At 32.2% G+C, this 21372-nt stretch overlaps 1 pseudogene; it reads right to left on the bottom strand.

The window, feature by feature from the left end:
- Positions 1–3275: 3275 nt before the first annotated feature.
- On the bottom strand, positions 3276–5721 carry LOC148266265 (respiratory burst oxidase homolog protein F-like; annotated as a pseudogene).
- Between the last annotated feature and the right edge of the window lie 15651 nt (positions 5722–21372).

Here is a 21372-nt window from a genome sequence, read left to right as displayed (position 1 = left end):
CTGCTTCGGCTCAAACAATTACGGATTTGAGCTTCCTTGGATGGTTGTATTTTGATATGTTACGTGTTCAACAGGCCCTGTTTAAACGGTTAGCAATAGCAAATATGTATATACACAAAGAAATAAAAAAAATACTTACATTTAAATAAAATTAAAATCAATTCAATTCGATCTCACAATATAGATTGGAGTTTTACAACATCAATTAACTCTGAAAAGAAAAAGTAGCTCGCCACTCATGATGAGTTTAATACAATATAAAGTTTCTTTTGAATAATGGAAAGAGGAAGGAGAAAAGTGCAAAAAAATTGCAGGCGCTGCAGTGTGTGGCGTGAGGAAGAAGATAATCTCTATTTTTTACGGGTGGCCTCTTTTATAGCCAAAGAGGATTAAAGTTTCCTTTTGGGATTTAAATCATTGATTTCGACACTTAACTTACTTTCCAAAATCATTTTCCTCTTAATTTTTAGTTGCCAATCCTGGTTGTAGCAGGATTATTTCTTTTAAACTTCAAGAATGCACCTTTTTTTCAAGTCAGCAGCTGCACACGACCTAAGCCTTGGTCAAGACTTGGTTGAGTGTAAATTGGGCCTCTTTCTTGCTGCCTTGGTATTAGTTGTGCCTAATGGTTAATTGTGTTTAATACCCATCTTATTTAAGAAGAGGAAGACCTCGCGCAATCAAGAGCTGTAAGCCAATAAGAGAAAAAGCCCGCATACGATCGGAAGCTAGAAGCTGGGAGCCGCAGGGAAGAAAAATAAAGAAAAAATGACAAAAAAAAAGAAAAGAAGAAGAAAAAAAAGAAAAGAAAAAGAAAAAAAGAGAAAAAGGAAAAGAAAGGAAAAAAAAGAGAAAAGAAAAGAAAAAAACTAGAAATAGGGAAATTATTCAATTTATTTCTGGTAACACATGTGTGGTGGCGCATAGTGATGCTAGCGACCGAGACCACGTGTCCCAAAGTAAAATCTGTTTTACATTTTGTATTATATGGTTTCTAAAATTATTCGTAATTTAATGTGTATTTTTCATTACAAACGAAAAAAATTACCCTAACAGCATCTGAATTTTCGAGAAGATTATCGACTGAGTTAGGAAGTATTCTAAGAGCGTTCAGATGACATTGTAGAGGTAAGAATTGAGTGTATTCCATACGAAAACATAAATTATGTGTTTATAGAAATATGTATATGTATGGTGCAATGTGCATGTATGTTTAAATGTATGTGTAATATAATGTATATATCTTTATATGCAAGCATATAGGTATTTATATCTATACATATAAATATAATTAGCATGTTAAATTTGTATGTGTGTATTTATATAGTATATATATGTGTTGTTATGCATGTGTGTGTATATATATATAAATATACGATGAACGAGATATAAATTGATAAGAACATAACTGCTAAAAATAAATACGTAAATAATTATGTACGATATGATGTGTGTATTATATATGCGTGTTTAAGTATAGATGTGTGTGTATGTATCAATAGAGATTATGTGTGTGTGAATATAAATATATACTCTATGTGAGACATGTAGTGAGAATATATGTTTGTATTATAACATATGTTTGTATGTATATGTATGTGTATGAGTATAATCATGTGTCCATGTCGTTGTGGATATTATGCATGTGTATATATTGTATATGTATGTGTATTTAATTGTGTGTAGAAATTAGGACCTTAAATTGATATAAATTTTAGATTATAAAATAAAAAATGAAATAAGTTGAAAAGATGTGGAAACAAACACCAAAAGAATATAAGTTAGTTAGAGAAATAGATTGAAGAAGCCACTAGAAAGACAAACATATGAAATAGTTTGGGAAATAGAGAATTTAAGTAAATTTAGAAATAAACTGTGTAGCAAATAGATAAAAGAACAAGAGAAACTTTTGAATATAAAAACTATGAAGAATTAATAAGACACTCAATTTGCTAGTCGTGAATCAAAGAGGGGAGGGTGTGTGTGTTTGAAGTTCAGTGGGTATGGTGGACCTGCACATGGATAGTTTTGTAAAACCTACTCGGACGTGGATAAGTATTTATGAATGTGTGGGTCACCTAACAAACATATCTACTGTGACTAATATGAGATTGTGTGTGTGTTATTCATGTGATGGGGGGATCATTTTCACATCTCTTCGATAGCGATATAATGGGCATCACGTGATGGTAACCTAAATAAGCTTTAAAAAAGTAAATAATATGAAACTATAAGTCTAAGTAGAGTGATATGTGTGGGTGAGAGAACCAAATGAAATTTGAGTGAAGAGTTTTGTGTGTGTGCATCCATTTTATTTTAAGAAAGATGTGATCAATGTGTATATGTGTGCAAAACTTATATATGTAAGATGTATTTAAAAGAAAAGAGTGACAAACAAGAGAATAAAATGAATAGTATATGTGAATAGAGAAAAAGAAAGAGTTAGATCAGAAGAGAGATTATTGAAATATGTTTCTCGTGTTCATTCCTTTGTATTTTGATTATAATGCCTTGTTTAATATTTTCTAGATTATAAGTATTATTATATTTTATATATTGTATGAATGTATATACGTAAATTTCTATTATAAAATCTTTTTTCTTATGGAGCTCGTGAAACTCACCATAATTCATCCTCATTTCAAATAAGAGAAGATGAGAAGCAACTCCAAGATCAATAGAAAATTGTGAAGAAAACTTTATTAGTTCTATTTTAAAATTATAAATTAATTTAGATGTCTCATGTATCTGTAAATAAATAATTATTTTATTACAAGGGATGTATATTAATACGTAGTACTGCTGCGTACGTGATATTTATTGGTTTCATCAATTAAAAATGTTGTGCAAATGTATGTACCTACTGATATTAGGGTTCGAGATGTTACAATATAGAGCAATAAAATACTTTGATTTGTGCATTTGTTCATACAGTATCACTCAAAAAGGAGCCATTTTCATTTTTAATGTTCTGGCTATTAAAATTAGGTATGTTTATTTAGGACTTGATCTTGCTATCAGTCCATAACGATCAAAGTCAAATCGTGAACCTATTAATGAGGCAAATTCAATGAAGCAACAACTGGTACCATAAAGAAGCGGCCATAAACTGGAAAGTCTTGACCAATTTGAAAGATCGTTTAATGTAGTTGAAATAACTGAATTTTGGGTTGTTCGATCAAGTAAGGGAAACTCAATGGAATTCATAATTGTCTCAATGTTCTTAATTTTTTTGACTTTTTTCTTTTTATTGTTATTGTCTGAATATTCAGGAACTAAGACCATTCCAATGCTCCTTTTCGCCACGCATAAACTGAACCAACAATTAGGATAAGCACAAAAATTAAAGCTTCTATAAAAACGGATACCCCCAATACATCGAAACTCATTGCCCATGGATAAAGAAAAACTGTTTCAACATCAAAAACAACAAAAACTAGAGCAAACATATAATAACGAATTCGAAATTGTAACCAAGCATCGCCCATCGGTTCTATACCCGATTCATAACTAGACAGTTTCTCTGGGCCTTTGTTAATTGGAGCTAAAACTTTAGGAATTAGAAATACCAAAATAGAAATAGCACTTGATATTATTAGAAATGCTCAGAAAATATCATATTCATAAAGTAGAAATATAGAGGAACTCCTACGAATGTATAAAATATACCAGATTAATCTATTCGAATTGGAATTGATTGCCAAGTAATATATAATTGTTTTTGTTTAGTCAAAACAAAAATTGGTTGTAGTAGAATTCAAACTTGGTAGAATCTTTTTGACTAAACTCATAATAGAGTTTGCTCAATTCTTTGTTCAACAATGGCGGTCCCCAGTAAAAAAACTCCTATAATAAATATATTTACTTTTCTTCTTATGATTCATTTGTTAGAAATGATAAAATAACCTATCTTTGAACTATCATGTTTTAAACTTAACTAAGAAAGAACTTTCTTCTGCTTAGGCGTTGCAAAATGGGTTTGTAATTGATCATAGAATAAAAGAATTATATGTAGTTAACAAGACTTACAATTGTCATTAAGATCATGTAGTTAAAATAATATAACACTCTATTTATAGAACTGATAACTTAGTCTATAACTTGAGTTTCTACTCCAACCTATCCAAACAAAAAAAATAAAATACTTGACAATTTTCAACAGAAAAAATAGATAAACAAGCAACATATTGACAAGAAAAAGAGAAAAAAAAATGAAGGCTATGTATTAAGCAAGTATTTAATGGACATAACAACAAACAAACTGAAAAGGGAAACATTGTTGTTAATTTTACCCCAATTCAAGAAAGAATGTTAACCCCATTATTGACATTATTTAGTGCTTGAACCATGGTCATAAGTGCTGACCGAGCAACCCTTTCCTCATACGCATATGTCACGTAGTTATGCATTTCAATCACATGTTGCATGTATCTAGAATCACTAAATACGGAACACAAGGATTATCAACATTAAATTTGATCAAGAAAAACCTACCCTTTGATCGAGGTCAGAAACTTTTTTCAACAACCTTTTGAACCATTCGAAAGAATCTTACTCCCTTGTTACCTAGTAGAAGTAAGCATTAGTCATCTTCACAAGTTTTTTCCTTTCTAGACAAAGTCTATTGGAATTGTTAGAATCATTATTCCCTACACTCAAATATGATGTCCTACTTAAATCTGAGTCTGAATCCTGCAAACCTAAAATAAGTGTCAGATTTTGCTTCTTTTACAAGCGACGATGAGCATCATGAGTTACTAATCGCTTGCTCTTTTATTTTAATGATGTTGTTGAGTAAATCTTTTAAGATGCTGATAAATAGTGTTGCTCCAATTCCAATACTAACAAGTAATACAACATTGTACTATTTATAATGTTGTGTAGGGGCATCATAAGGCCCATTTGTAAAGAGCTTTGGAAAACTGCTATTAAGAAATTAGAGTCACAAATTGGTTTAGGAAAGTCAAAACTATTGGAGACAGGAGGAAGAGGTTAGAAAGACTAATGAGAATACTCATGATTTTTTATTGTGGTTCTTACAAAAAGCTTCAAGTACATGCCTATTTGTAGGCACTATTACAACTACTAGAATTAATTATAACCATCAATAAACATAATAAATCTAATTTATGACCCATAATTACTAACAAACCAAATGACATATAGAGACTCTAAATTATGAAGTTCAACTACTAACAATCTAATTAATTATATTTTAATTTGTAAATTAATTTTTAACACTCCCTCTTAATTCAAAAATCTTATTTTTAATCCAAGATTAGCGTGTAACTTTTGAAAGACTTCAAACTTGAGTGGTTTGGTGAAAATATCCACCGCTTGATCTTCAATCTTTATGTGCTTGAACTCCACTCCCTTTTTAGCAATGCAATCTCTAATAAAATGATATTTTGTGTCTATATGTTTGCTTCATTCATGAAATACCTGGTTCTTGGCTAGTGCTTGTGAAGATTTATTGTCAATAAAAGTTTTAGTAGTCTCGTCCTATATTAAATGAAGTTCTTTCACTAATCTTCTAAGCCATATGGTATGACATCCACAAGAGGTTGTTGCCACATATTCAGACTCACAAGTTAATAGTGTAACAATGACTTACTTCTTAGAACTCTATGTAATTTCACAATCACTTGTAAAGAATACAAAACCAGTTGTACTTTTTCTATCATCAATATCTTCAGTGAAATCACTATCACAAAATCCCATAAGGTTGAAATCATTAGAAGATGAATAAAATAACCCAAAATCAATAGTACCTTTAAGGTAACATAGAACTCTTTTAGCAATATGTGGGAGGTGGTAGGAGCTTCCATAAAACGACTTATTAGTCCAACTACAAAAAGAATATCAGGCCTTATAAATATCAAGTATCTCAAACTTCACATAAGATTTTTAAAGAGAGTGGGATCTACTTTTTTCCCATTATCAAACTTTGATAACTTAACTCCACAATCCATAAGCGTGTTCACAGGATTGCAATTAAGCATTTTGAATTTCTCCAAGACTTTTTTTGAATAGCCTTCTTGAGAAATAAAAATACCATTTTCCATTTGTTTCACCTCAAGGCCCAAATAATAAGACATGAGCCCAATATCAGTCATTTCAAATTCAAGTAACATGTTTTTCTTGAATTATTTAAACAGACTTGGATTGTTGCTCGTCAAGATTAGATCATCCACATATACACACACAAATAGAATATCACCATTAGGATGATACTTTACATAAAGAACATATTCGTGAAGGCAACAAACAAATTCGTTATCTTCAAAATACTTGTTTATACAACTATTCCATGCTTTTGACGCTTGCTTTAGCCTATACAAAGCTTTCTTCAGTTTCAACACTCTATTTTCATGCCCTTCAACCACAAAACCCAATGGTTGTTTTACATAAACCTCTTCATTAAGATAGCCATTGAGAAATGCCAATTTTGCATCAAGTTGAAAAATTTTCCACTTCATTTGAGCTGAAATAACTAAGAGCAAACGAGTAGTCTCCATGTGAGCAACTGGTGCAAAAATCTCATCATAATCAATCCCATGTTTTTGCTTGTATCTTTTAGCCACAACTCTTGCCTTGTACTTTTTCACATTTTCTTGAGAATCTTTTTTAGCTTTATAGACCCATTTGACACCAATAGCTTTATGTCCCTTAGGAAGAATGGATAGCTCCCATGTGTTGTTATTTTTTATGGATTTGATCTCTTCCTCCATGGCTTGTCTCCATCTCGCATCTTTGATTCCTTCATCAAAATTCATTGGTTTACTGTCAAGAAAAAGACAACAAATTATTTATATCAAAATTAGTGATCTCCTCAGTTTCATCATAAAGATCTTGAATGCTCTTCAACTTTCATGACCTTTTACTTGAACATTTTTTAGAAATGGGTGATGCAACATGAGTTGGAGAATGAGGTGGAGTTGCCTCTTGTAAAGGTACCATGGTCTTTTGGTTTTTCTCTTCAAAGTATGGAAAGAAATCATAAGCATTTTCTTCTTTCTTCTCCCAATTCCAAGTCGCTTTTTCATTAAATTCAACATCTCTATTTACTATGATCTTGCCATTGCTTGGATTATATAATTTATAACCTTTTGAGTTTGCATCATACCCAATAAAAATATGTTTGACACTTCGATTATCGAGCTTAGATCTCTTTTGCTGTGGAGCACGAATATATGCAATACTTTCAAAAACTCGCAAATGGTTGACATTAGGTTTCATTCCGCTCCATGCTTTTTAAGGAGTCATGTCTTTTAAACTTGATGTTGGAGATTTATTAGATAAATACATTGCACAAGAAATTGCTCCGGTCCAAAATTCATTGGGTATGGTTTTTTCTTTCAACATGCTTCTAGGCATGTTAAGAATAGTTATATTTTTTCTTTTCGCAACTCCATTTTATTATGGTGATCTTGAAACCGTTAAAAGGCGATGAATTCCAGTAGATTCAAAGAAATCATGAAATTCTTTAGAAGTAAATTTACGTCCTCTATCTATTTTCAAAGACTTTATTTCACAACTATAATCTTTTTCTACAAGAGTTTTGAAATTTTTAAAAGCAACAAAAGCATATGATTTTTTCTTTAACAAATATATGCAAGTCTTCCTACTAAAATCATCAATAAATAGTAAAAAGTATTTATTTCTACTAAATGAGAGTGAATTGATTGGCCCACACACATGGACATGCACAAATTGAAGTAGCTTGGCTACTCTTGTAGTAGCTTCTTTTGGAAAACTCCTTCTCGAATGCTTTCCAAGTAGACATGCTTCACATAATTGATTAGGATGGTTGATTAATGACATCCCTTTCACCATTTTTTCTTCTCCCATCACCTTGAGTGCGCCAAAGTTCAAATGGCCAAATCTCGTATGCCAATATCATGCTTCATCTTCTACACTGGCCTTCAAACATCTTATTTCAATAGTTTTGAAATTCAAGATAAACATTCTATTATTTGACATGTGCACCTTAGCAATCAAATTAGCACTTTGATCTCTAAGCCAAAGACAATAATATTTCTTGTGAATTTCATATCTATTTTCAAGAGGTTGACCCAAACTCAAAATATTACTTCTTAACTTTGGCACACAGTAAACATTAGTAATAAGTACATGCCCACCATTTTTTGAAGATATTAGAATTGTACATTTCCCTTGAATTTGAACTTTTGAAGAGTCTCTAAAAGAAATATTACCATTAATCTTCTCATCAAGCTCCACAAATTTTTCTTTATTGCCACACATGTGATTGCTTGCTCTATTATCCAAGTACCATGAATTATGTGTATCACTATCTCCCTCTTTATATGCTAGCAATAAAGTTGTTTCTTCCTCATCTTGTTTATCATTGACAAAGTTGGCTTGTTTCTCCTTCTCGTTTAAAGTGTTACGACATTTCCAAGCATAATGTCCATATTTATGACAATTGTAATATTTAATATTTGATTTGTTAGAATTTCTATAGTTACCTCTTTGTCTTCCTCTTCCTCTTTCTCTTCCTCTTCCTCTTCCACGACCTCTATTTGATGGTTGACTTTTGTCTTCATTATTGGCATCATCTTGAGTTTAGTTTCTTTTAAATGCTTGACCACAACCACGACCACGACCTTTACCTCTTCCTTGTCCTCTTTGCTTTCCACCGTCATTCAAAGATGCCTTTGATTTGAGAACTTGTTCTAAAGAGAAGGAAAAAGGAAGGCTATGTATTAAGCAAGTATTTAATGGACATAACAATAAAAAAACTAAAAAGAGAAACATTGTTGTTAGTCTTACCCCAATTCGAGAAAGAATGCTAACCCCATTTTTGATATTTTTAGTGCTTGAACCATGGTCATAAGTGCTGACCGAGCAACCCCTTCCTCATACACGTATGTCACGTAGTTATGCATTTTAATCACACGATACATGTATCTAGAATCACTAAATAAGGAACACAAGAATTATCAACATTAAATTTGATCAAGAAAAACCCACCCTTTGATCAAGGTAAAAAAGTTCTTTCAACACCCTTTTGAACCATTCGAAAGAATCTTGCTCCCTTGTTACCCAGTAGAAGTAAGCATTTGTCATCTTTACATGTTTTTTCCTTTTTGGACGAACTCTATTGGAATTGTTAGAATCATTATTCCCTACACTCAAATATGATGTCCTACTTAAATATGAGTCTGAATCCTAAAAACCTAAAATAAGTGTCAGAATTTGCTTCTTTTATAAGTGACGATGAGCATCACGAGTTACTGACCACTTGCTCTTATATTTTAACGATGTTGTTGTGCAAATCTTTTAAGATACTGATAAACAATGTTGCTCCAATTCCAATACTAACAAGTAATACAACATTATACTCCTTATAATGTTGTGTAGGGGCATCATAAGGCCATTTGTAAAGAGCTTTGACAAACTACTATTAAGAAATTAGAGTCACAAATTAGTTTAGGAAAGTCAAAATTGTTGGAGACAGGAGGAAGAGGTTAAAGAGACTAATGAGAAGATTCAAGATTTTCTATTGTGGTTATTACAAAAAGCTTCAAGTACATGCCTATTTGTAAGCACTATTACAACTACTAGAATTAATTATAACCACCAATAAACATAATAAATCTAATTTATGACCCACAATTACTACCAAACCAAATGATATATAGAGACTCTAAATTATGAAATTCAACTACTAACAAACTAATTAATTATATTCTAATTTATAAATTAATTTTTAACATTCCCCCTTAATTTGAAAATCTCATTTTCAATCCAAGATTAGTGTGTAACTTTTGAAAGACTTCAAACTTGGGTGGTTTGGTGAAAATATCCGCCGCTTGATCTTTAGTCTTTACGTGCTTGAACTCCACTTCCCTTTTAACATTGCAATCTCTAATAAAATGATATTTTGTGTTTATGTGTTTGCTTTGTTCATGGAATACCTACTTCTTGGCTAGTGCTTGTGAAGACTTATTGTCAATAAAAGTTTTAGCAACCTCTTGTGGTTGTCATACCATATGGCTTAGAAGATTATTGAAAGAACTTCATCGTGTCGGAACCCCAAAATTAGTCGGAACAAGTTTTGGACACCGATTTTGGATTCTTATGGTATTTCTAGGCAAGTGACAAGTATTTTGGGATTTTGTAGGGATAATTCAGAAAATTCGGTACCTGTTAGAAAGTGTAGTAGACAATGCAGCGTCTCGAAACACCAATCCGAGTAAGGATCCCTCACTCTTTTCTCCGTTATGGTAAATTAAGGCTTAATAATTAATAATTTTGTATTTTTATAAAAAATTAGAGAACTTTTAAAATAATTACAGGTCACTAGTGGAGCTAGAACCTGTTAGTTCATGGTCTTTTTGATTTTCTGTTTATTTTCCTGTATTGCTATATTTGGTTACTATTATACTGTGCGTAACTCAATTGATGGTTTTTAAGATTTTTTTGGTTATTTGGTTATTTATTTCCCCTGCATTGTGTGCTGGTATTTCAGCCATTAGTTATTTGGCTTGTTAAACTGTATTGTTGGTTAAGTGAACTGTGAGTATGAAATGAGATATAGTTAATGCGTGGTTGATTATTATACTGATAAAAATCTGTATGAGAAAGACTTACTAGGTACCTGGGAAAGGGTAGACGGGCCCGATATATAGGAAATCCTACCGTGAATATTACCTCAGTCGGACAGGGCTGGAAAGTCCTTTACCAGTAAGGTGAGATATGATTCACTCTCATATCAGATGGGGTATCAAGGTGGTGGAATGTTTGACACTCATTATCGAACGAGGTATGGGGACAGACGGTTAATTGTTTAATTAGATATTGGGTTCACGAGTAGGAGGACATCCCTATGGACCCATAGGGGTATTGGTAAGTGGGTAAAAATATAAAATAATCATTTTTTGTTATCTTATATATGATAAATAATAGTGCATGAATATGAATTTTTACAAGTTATTGTTGGGAAAAACTTGTTATACGAATATAGAATAAATGACTTTCTTTATAGTAAATGAATTTATATTAAATTAAGAGCTCTATAGTTGTTTTTCTATTTTTACCAATCTTCAACTTCTCGTATATGTGATTAGTGTGATATTTTTACTAGGCTAGTGTACCTTACCCTTTCATTAACTATTTCAGATCAAGATGACCAAGATCTAGATCCCGATCAACAAGAGAGTTGTGAATAGTTCACCACTTGGACTTCCTTCAAAAGCTAGTAAAGGTCATCCTATGATATTTAGTTATTTACTTTTCGTTTATTTCTTTGATTTTCGTTTGTTCTTTTAGAAGGGACCTTCTCGTAACCCTATTGGGCATTCTAAATTATTGTTTAAGGAATATAAACCCTAACTCTATTATTTTGCTTCCACATTTAATTTAATATTTTATTTTCATTTAAGTTTTGGGCCTCTACAATTTAATTTATGTAATAAAGTCTTTAATTAAATTTATAGATTTTATATCAAGATGGAGATCTTGATAATGAGAGTAAAACCTTTTATGATTTAATTTAAAATATTTTTAGTCGTTGGATCATTAAAATATGACATTAATGATCTGGTAAAACTAATATATATGTGATTGTTTCTATAAGATAAAAATTAGTTGATCTCATTAATTAAATCATATATATAGATGATGCATATGGAGATATGATCATTGAACCGACCCAATTGAGAATTTTTAATGGTTAATATTACTTTAAACTGTCAATAAAGTATTCTTTTATTTTGATGAGATGTAAGAATTTCTTTAAACATGAGATTATCATAGTAATTGATAAGTAATTTATTATACTTTAATTCTGAATACCTATAGTCATAAAACTGTAGTTGAAAGGATACTGAGTGTGATTAAATACTTGTAGAATTAATTATTGATTAAGACGAAATCGGTCAACTTTGGTAATAAGTTTAAACTCTATTATATCATTTATTATAATGACTAAATTAAGATCTTGACTATAACAATTGAATGAAGGAAGAAAATAGTTTCTTATATTATTCATTAGTCAATTATAATTGACATGAAATATAGTTTGTTACTTATTGAGATTTGACAGTTAAACTATATCCTAGGGTTAATTCAGAGCAATAATTACGAAAAAAATATTACATATTTCTTTAACAGGTATTAAAGTTCAATAATGATAAAACGGTATTTCATGAATCAACGAATGTGTGAAATTGCTTAAGGTCGTTAATGGAGCCCGAGTCTAGTGTGTTTGTCGGTTAACTGTTATTTGGCCTATTTTACAGTTTTAAATGCAGTATGAGGTTCGATGTTTTCATTTTATAGTTTCGTGTGCATATTTTACTGTTTTATTGATTATGGATTGAATGGCTGGGATATTGATGTTGTATGTTGTCTGTTTGGCATAAATTATCATTTTGCTTGTTTGTATGTGATTGATAATGCTGACTGAGGGAAAAAGAGAATGAAAGATTATGTAAATAGAAAATTGTATAATGTGGTCAGCCTGACTAGATATCCTGGGAGATGGTGGACGGACCGGGTCCGTAGAGAACCCTACCGGGATTATGGTCTCCCATACCGGACGGGGTATGGAGATCTTATGTGTTTTGGCGCCCATACTGGACGGGGTATGGGGACGGCCCGTTTCACCCTCATACCGGACGGGGTAATGAGGTTTATAGTTTGGCGCCCATACCGGACGGGGTATGGGGACGACCCTGGAATATGATTTCAAGTGTTAAGGGTTAACGGGTAGCGGGACCCCTATGGATCCCCATAGATACTAGTGGGCTGGTAAACGAGGAAAAATATGTTGTGTAATGATTGAATTACGAGAGGCTTGATAAGTATTATGTTTTACAGTTTATATATGATTTCATGATGATGATGGTGTTATTGCTTTCGTATATTGTTTTTATGAATTTCACCGAGGTAAGTGAATGGTAAAGGTTTTATTATTGATAAAAGAATTTGTTGTAAATTATGCTCCATTGGTCTTTTGTGTTTTCTACCCACCTTTACCTCCGTGACGGTGAGATATCGTGATGTCTTTACTGGGCTAGTGTAGCTCATTCCTTATTTAATCATTTCAGATCAGGAAGACATTGTTCCCGAGCCGGTTCCGCAGGAGGACGACGAAGGGGACGCCTAAAGACTCCATAGTCATATTCGTAGCTTTTACTTTCAAGTTTCTCCTTTAGGTAGTTTAATCTTTTATATTGTGAGCACGTTTTTGGTTTTAGTGTAAGGGATGTTAATCGAATTTTTGACTTCGCTTCCGCATTTGATATTTTTAATATACATTTCATTTTAAATTTCCGGGGCCGTTACACAACTTATCTGATATGTACCTGGAAATTAGTTTTGAAAAAGACTTCACACTGGCAAAGATAATTTTTTTTTCCATATGAAACACACTAGCAAAGAATTGTTTATATTACATATACACGTATATATATTTATATGATATGTATATGCGTGTTGTGTGTAGGGAGTAGAGTAGGAGTATCGGACCCACCTCGGTGTAGCCAAGATCTTCAAGGTCGAACTGTTTCATTATCCATGCTGTATATTTCTCTGGCTCTTCTTTTCATCCGGGTAAGTCGTTTGCTGATGCACTTAGCCTGATGATCTATTTACCACATAAATCCTCCATTTACTAATAAACGTATACTACATAATATAATAGCTTACTTTTACTAAAAGTATGACTTTTAAATTAATTCAAAAAGAAAATATGAAAACATGTACATGTACACCCATCTACTGAAGAACAACCATAATTACATTTCGAAAGCAAACGGAAAATTAAGAAAAAAACTGTAAATTTCTCCGTTAGTTATCAATAAAAAAATAATAAGAATAATATGTATGTAATTATAGGAAAAGAAAAATGCTTATGAACATTGGCTACTCATAGAACATGCAACAATTGATCATTTTGGAAATAAGTTACCAAATCCTCGCCTAACATTGATTATTATACCAACAAATGACACCCTTTCTGTTTACCTTAATCTATTGCCTGCTCTATATATATATATATATTATTTAAATTTTTTTGAAGAGATAGATTAATTCAATATAATATTTTATTAAAAATGAGATGAAAAATAAGAGAAACTAATGAAAAGACTAATTTTTATTTGTACTTGTTGTTTAAAAACTTTTTGGTACGTAGGTATATATAGATACTAATATATCTTCTAAATTTTAAATACATACATGATAATTAACTCTAATTTATGAACCATAACCATATAAGAAAACTTAAAATACTCATATTAAAGTTTAATTTATGAACTATAACTTACAAAAATTAAAATATACATTTATCTCCTTAACTCTATGTAAGATAAAGAGTCAGTGAGTTATCATTTTAGACTCTTTAATTAAGTCTCTTTAATTTTTAAATTATTATTTTTAACTCCTTAGAAGATAAAGAATTTTCTTAACATGCAAATTTTTTTTCTAACACTCTCCCTTAATTTGCAAATTTCCTTTTCACTATGAGATTAGCATATAGTTTTTAAAAAACTTCAAACTTGAGTAGCTTGGTGAAAATATCCGAACTTGATTCTCAGTCTTCACGTACTTGAGCTTAACTTCCCTCTTGGCAATCCCTAATGAAATGTTACCTTGTTATATGTGCTTGATTCGTTCATAAAATACCAGATTATTAACTAATGCTTGTGCAAAATTATTGTCATATAAATTTCAATAACTCTCTATTTTGCCAAATGAAGTTCCTTCAACAACCTTCCAAGCCATATTCAGATTCACAAGTTGACATTATAATAATAACTTCCTTCTTAGAACTCTATATAATTTCACAATCACTCATAAAAAATATAAAGCTAGCTGTAAATTACATCTCTAACAAATTACTATTACAAAATCCTACAAGCTTGAAATCATTAGATACTGGATAAAATAAACCTAATCAATACTACTTTTAAAATAACATAGAATTCTTTTAATAACATTCATATGGGAGGTGGTGGAGATTTAAATAAATAACTTATTAGTCCAACCACAAAAAGAATATCGGGCTTTGTAAAAGTTAAGTATATCAAACTTTTCATAAAACTGTTAAATAGAGTGGGATCATCCTTTTCTCCATTATTAAATTTGGATAACTTGACTCCATATTCTATAGGTATATAGACATATTTGCAATTAAGCATTTCGAATTTATCCAAGACTTTTCTTATATAACCTCTTGAGAAATAAAAATGTCATCTTCTATTTGCTTTAGTCATCTCAAATTTAAGTAACATGGTTTTAGTAAATTCTTTAGACAAACTTAAGTTGGTGCCTATGAAGATGAGATCATCCACTTATAGACAAACAAATAGAATAATTTTACCATTAGCATGATCTTCATATAAAGAGCATATTCATGATGACAACAAACAAAGCCATTATCTTCAAAGTACTTATTTATATGGCTATTCCATGTCTTTGCCACTTGCTTTAGTCCATACAAACCTTTCTTCAGTCTCAACACTTTATCTTTATGCCCTTCAGTTAAATAACCCATTGGTTTCTTTAGATAAACCTCCTCATTAAGATAGCCATTGAAAAATGCCGATTTCACATCGAGTTAAAAAATCCTCCATTTCATTTGAACTGAAATAGCTAATAGCAAGTGAATCATCTTCATGTGAGCAACTAGTGCAAAAACCTCACCATAATTAACCCCATGCTTCTACTTGTATCTTTTAGCTACAAGTCTTACCTTACAACTTTTTACCTTTTCTTGAGAATCCTTCTTTCCCTTATACACCATTTGATGCTTATAATGTGTATAAATATCAATTTTGTTGCTTAGTTTGAGTACATAATTAGCTCACTTACTGTCTAACTTAAGGAATTTTGTCGGATCTTTAATGTAGGTCTAAATATAGGATTCAATTTTAAAAAAATAACATAGCTGGGCTGATTTTTGCACAGAGATATTCATCAGTCAGCGATTAAGCCTCGAGCAAGATTTACACCATAGCGGCATCAACAAATACTAGCTATTTTTAACTAGACTCTTTCAAATTCATATCCTATCTTTATCTAGAGACGTGATGTTGAGCCAAAGTGATATTTTTAATAGCTAAAAGGTAAGATCGAAATCAAAAGAGACTCTATCTTCACAAAAATTAATTATTATTTTTTTGTTCTTTAAATAAAGGAGGATTAGAGATGAAAATGGCAAACATATTATTTTTCTCAAATTTTTTAATGTAAAGTTTCTTTGTTGGCTCTGGAAAGTTGCTGGTGTTCAACATTCAAAATGAATAGCTAAATGTTTTATTTTTCAGTTGAAGATCTTATTGAAGTTTCAGTTCAAGGAATGTGAGATCGAATTAATTTATTTCTCTCTTTCTTATTTTCAGTATTTATATATTTTTTGTGCATATGAAGATCATTATTTATTATCTGTTACAACAGAACCCATCATGTAATTAACATAATAATATTTCGCCATTAGGATTCCTGAATCAGTAATTGTTCAGGTCATTCTGATAACCAGTGGTAGAAATAATGTTTACACTAAGAAAGTACATAATCTAAGCTCAATGAACTGCGCGGTTGAGTTTGTTGATTAGAATTGAATCTTTAATTATGAATTAAACTCTAGGAGCATCTGTGATTTTGTTCATTAGTAAGGGCTAATCAATGAACGTCTCCTGGTTAATTTAAAACTAAAAAAATATTGATTATTAGGAGTGTATCCAATAATTATAACTAATTTATTAAAAATTGATAAGAGTCATTTTTACATCAATGATCGATCTTATGAATTGAAACTGAAATTATTTCTTCAGTTGGACTTCATTCATATTGATTTTTGTTTTATTTAATCTATTGATTTATTTCATGTTGATTTATCTTAATCGTTTAATTATTCGTTTTTAGTTTTTAAAAATCCCCTTCTTTTTATTTTATTTTAATTGTTGGTTGTAAGATAATATTATATCTTAATTCTTTGTTGAATCGACTGTATTCACTACTATTACAGTTTAATTTATTATTATAATATGAATTTATTTTTAGTAAATTCAACTCCCATCAAATTTTGGCGCTATTGCTGGAGAATTAAAGTTAAACTAATTTAATTTTTTTATGACCAGTTTTGATCGTGTGGAATCATTTTTTTTTGCGATTCGAAAATTGAAATTGTAACATCCACTCCTAAATAAATAAGAAAATAAGAAAAATGAATAAAAATTGGAGTTAGGATTTAAATGAAAGGATTTTATAAATTTTGGGGCTTTTAATCAATTCTAAGGACCTAAATGAAAGTACGTAAGAAAAAAGGGGATAAAAACATAAATAAGTGGAAGTGGAAGAGGGGAAAGGAAACCAGAAAAAATTGACGGCCCAGATCGGACTACTTGAGGAGATCAGATGGATGAGATTTAAAAGAGAATGGATGGCCTAGATCGAATCAAGAAGATGCAAAGATGGGGATGAACGGTATAAAAGGGGGAAAAAGTAGAGTTTCCTCTTCCTTTTGAAGAGTAGCCGAAAAAAAGAGAGGGAGAAGAGAGAGAGGCGAACCGGCAGAGAATGAAGAGGGGGTTGTTGAGCGGGGGAAGCCGAGAGAGAGAAGAGAAAGGAAAAAAGAGGGAGGCAGGATAGGAAGAGGGGAAGGGAGAAGAAAATATAGAAAGGGAAGAAAAAGGGTGTGGCTGAGCGGGAAGAGAGGGAGAGTCGAGAATTGCCGCAACAAAGGGGAAAAGAGAAGAGAGAGAGTGGTAAAGGCAGAGGGTGGTAGAGTTTGAAGCCGAAAGGAAAGGAAGAAAGGAAAGGAAACGGCCGAGACGCCATGCGAAGGCGGAGACCGATGTGAGTAAAGGTAAAGTTCGTCTTTTTTTTTCTCATTCTTCTCTTCCTATTTCGTTAGATTCTTTTATTTTCTTTATTAATTGGTTTGTAGGTTTGAGAAATCACCATCCAAGTCTCAACCAAGCTAGAGAGCTGCAAAGTGATCGAGGGAAGGCGACCGGGAGCTAAGGCCAGGCCGAATTGCTCACACTGAAGATAAAACCGTTTTGGTTTCGTGTTTTGGTGGTGGTTTGAGGGGTGGTGGAGCAAGACCAGTGTCGGCTGGCCACGTGGGCTAAACTGGGCCACTCACCCACTCGAGAACTAAGGGGCCTTCCTCGGGTGTGGGGAAGTTGACCTATTCAGGAAGTCGAAGGGTCTTCCCCGATCATGGGAACCCAATCCATCATTTTGAGGTTCTGATTCGCCGTTCAGGAAGCTGAAAAATCTTTTACAGAAAATGAGAATCCGATTCGCCGAACGGGAAGCTGAAAAGTTTTCCAGGTAGGGATCCTAAAAGTTTAAGCTATTCAATTGGGTGGTTATTGGAACCCATAATTCGATTAAATTATTTTTAGTTTTTCAAAGTATTTTAATTAATTTATGTCGTGGGTATAGGAAAATTTGGATATTCAGGCAAATCCGGTAAGACGCATAGGAGTGTAAGTATTTTTAAATCTCAACCGGGTTTGAATTTCTAAAAGTGCATTCATTTCATAAAAATTATGAATTTTAAATTTGAACGGACATTGACCCAATTTTTGATAAAAAGCATAACCTAAACTATGATCAGTAAACCTAAGCAATTAGAATCCTATGATGAGATAAAACCTGAAAGCACACCCAATGGACTAAGAGTTATTTGGATTGATGAAATATGAAATTAAAAATTAAGAAAAATCCCAATTAAGTGAAAAATTTAAAAAGGAAAAGAAATAAAATAAAAAGGTAAAAATAGAAAGGAAAAGAAATAATTGAGGTTGTGAAATGATCATTTAAATAAATTAAAAATTTTGGAATGAGAGGGTAGGAGTGAATAGGGTAGGGACCTAAATACCTTATCATTTAGTCTGAATCAAGGAGGGGAGTGTGTGTGTATGGCTGAAGTTCAGCGGGTATAGTGAACCTGCACATGGATAGAGTCTAAAACCTAATCCAGACGTGGATAAGTATTTGTGAGTGTGGGTCACCTAGCAAACATACCTACTGTAACCATTGTAAGATTTGTGTGTATATGTTATCCATGCGATGGGGGGATCCATTTGATGACGACATAAACAACATCGCGTAATAAAAACCTTAGAAATGATCTTTCATGTGTATATGTGATCTTTCATGTGTATGTGATTATGTTTTGAGATGACGAATGATATTCGAGTGTACCTATATTCTTTCGATAGTATGTGAATATACATTTGATAATTGTATATGATATTTGAGAGGATTCAAAAATTGATCAGAAACATGTGAAGTGGTAAAAATAATAAAAGAATTTTTATTGAAACATCACAATTGCATTTGTTTCATTTTATGTGTTTTGCATGAAATCTTATGTGGGTTGAGAGGACGAAAATATTTATTGAGCTGGTGAAGCTTATTAAATTTCACCCTGATATTTTTTAGAGGTGAATGAAAAGGCAGCACCGCTGCTAGATGAGTTGATCCTGTAAAAAGGGTTCTTGTTTTTGTATATTTTATGCATATTCAAGAAATTTTCGTTTTATTTTGTTAAACTCTAAATTTTGATCTTATATTTTATATATAATTACTGTATATATCCATGGGATGCTAGGAGGTATGATATTTTTAATCTATGCATGTATATATTTTATGCGCCCACTGTATGAAAATGACATGAACAGGAATTGCGCCTCATATCGAGTGTCGGGGCGTGACAGGTGGTATAAGAGCCCACATTTCTAGAATCATCCCTTGTGCATGAGGTTTTAAAGTTTAAATATGATATTCTTTGCAACTATTGGAGTGTTGAGAAGTAGGAAACATTTTTTTAAAGTGTTCTAATTCATTCTTTTCTAAATGAAGGGTTGTAAGATGAGATGTGAACGAACTTAACCAGAGCAACCTCCTGATTACATGTCCTTACATGAGCATATTGACCGGTTGTACCACATAGTAGAGGAGCTTGTTAACCAGTCTAGAGGAGGATACCTAGCCCTCATCCGGTACCGAGTCCATACAATCCAGAACTAGTTATTATGAATCCAGACTGTCATAAAAAGTTCCTGAGGCTCCATCCTCCTATATTTACTAGTACCGAGAATTTTATTGAAGCTGAAGGATGGTTTAAAGAAATTAAAAAGACATTCTGAGTTTTGGGGGTAACTTTTGAATAGAAAGTGATCCTGGCTACGTACCTACTTGTGGGTGAAGGTGACCATTGGTGAGAATTCAGACAGACTACTTTGTCTATTCCCATCACCTGGGAGAGATTTTTGGGGACGTTCAACGCCGAGTACTTTCTAGCATGACTCCAATAACAAACAAAGTTAAAGTTCATGCAACTCACTTAAGGGAACCTATCAGTGGTTGAATATGCTCAAAGATTCACTGAGTTGACCCGTTTTGCTCCACCATTCTGACTTATGAAGGATAGAGGGCGAGAAAATTTCAGTGGGGGCTATCCCTAGAGATCTAGGATGCTCTTGCAGTTCTAAAATTGAAGACCTATAATGAGGTTTTGGCGAAAGCAAAAATAGTAGAAAGCATACTAAGGGGTTCATCCTCCAGAGCTGGCAGTTTTAGACCCCCATTACCTTCGAGAAGGCAAATTCCAGGGTTTAGTTCACAAGATAAGATGCCCAAAATGGTAACAGAGATATTTTCTAGACCACCATCAACTCCTAATAATGCACCAACCTGCCATTCTTGTGGAAAGAATCATGGTAATCAACCATGCCATCATGTCACTCGATTCTATTTTAAGTGTGGTAGCCAACAACATCTGATCATAACTGCCCATTTATAAAAGAACAGTTAGAAGTTCAAATATGGGGACAAGTGTACACCCTTACGACATCAAATGCTGAAGCAAACCTAGACGTGGTTCAAGGTATGTATCCTGTCTCAAAGAACCTAGCTAAGGTATTAGTAGATCCTCGTTCCATACACTCATCGTGTCACATACTTTTGCATCACAATTGGGTGTTACACCTATTTATTTAGAGCATATATCCACACTAAGCACGGAAGTATTACTTTCTAATATTATCTATAAAAATTGTATAATAGAGATAGCTGGTAGGGAATTAAAAATAGATTTGGTACTTTTAGATGTGGGGGATTTTGATGTAATATAGGAATGGACTGGCTAGCAACTCATTACGCGACTTTAGATTACCGTAACAAGAAGTTGTATTTAATATCCCTAATGAAGAAACTTTTACTTTGTAATTGAATGGTGTTATTTAACATATACTATGGTTATTTAAGTTATATAATTTATTGAGCCTAACATGTAAAGGTTGGCATGGTAGGTAATAAAGATAAGAAAATTGATTTTTATGATTTGTTGGTAGTCCGTGAGTATCCAGATATATTCCCTGA

The sequence above is a fragment of the Carica papaya genome, chromosome 4 (assembly GCF_054855325.1).
Source record: "Carica papaya isolate Zhongbai chromosome 4, ASM5485532v1, whole genome shotgun sequence".
Lineage (NCBI taxonomy): Eukaryota > Viridiplantae > Streptophyta > Magnoliopsida > Brassicales > Caricaceae > Carica > Carica papaya.
This window is presented reverse-complemented; position numbering and strand designations above follow the sequence as displayed.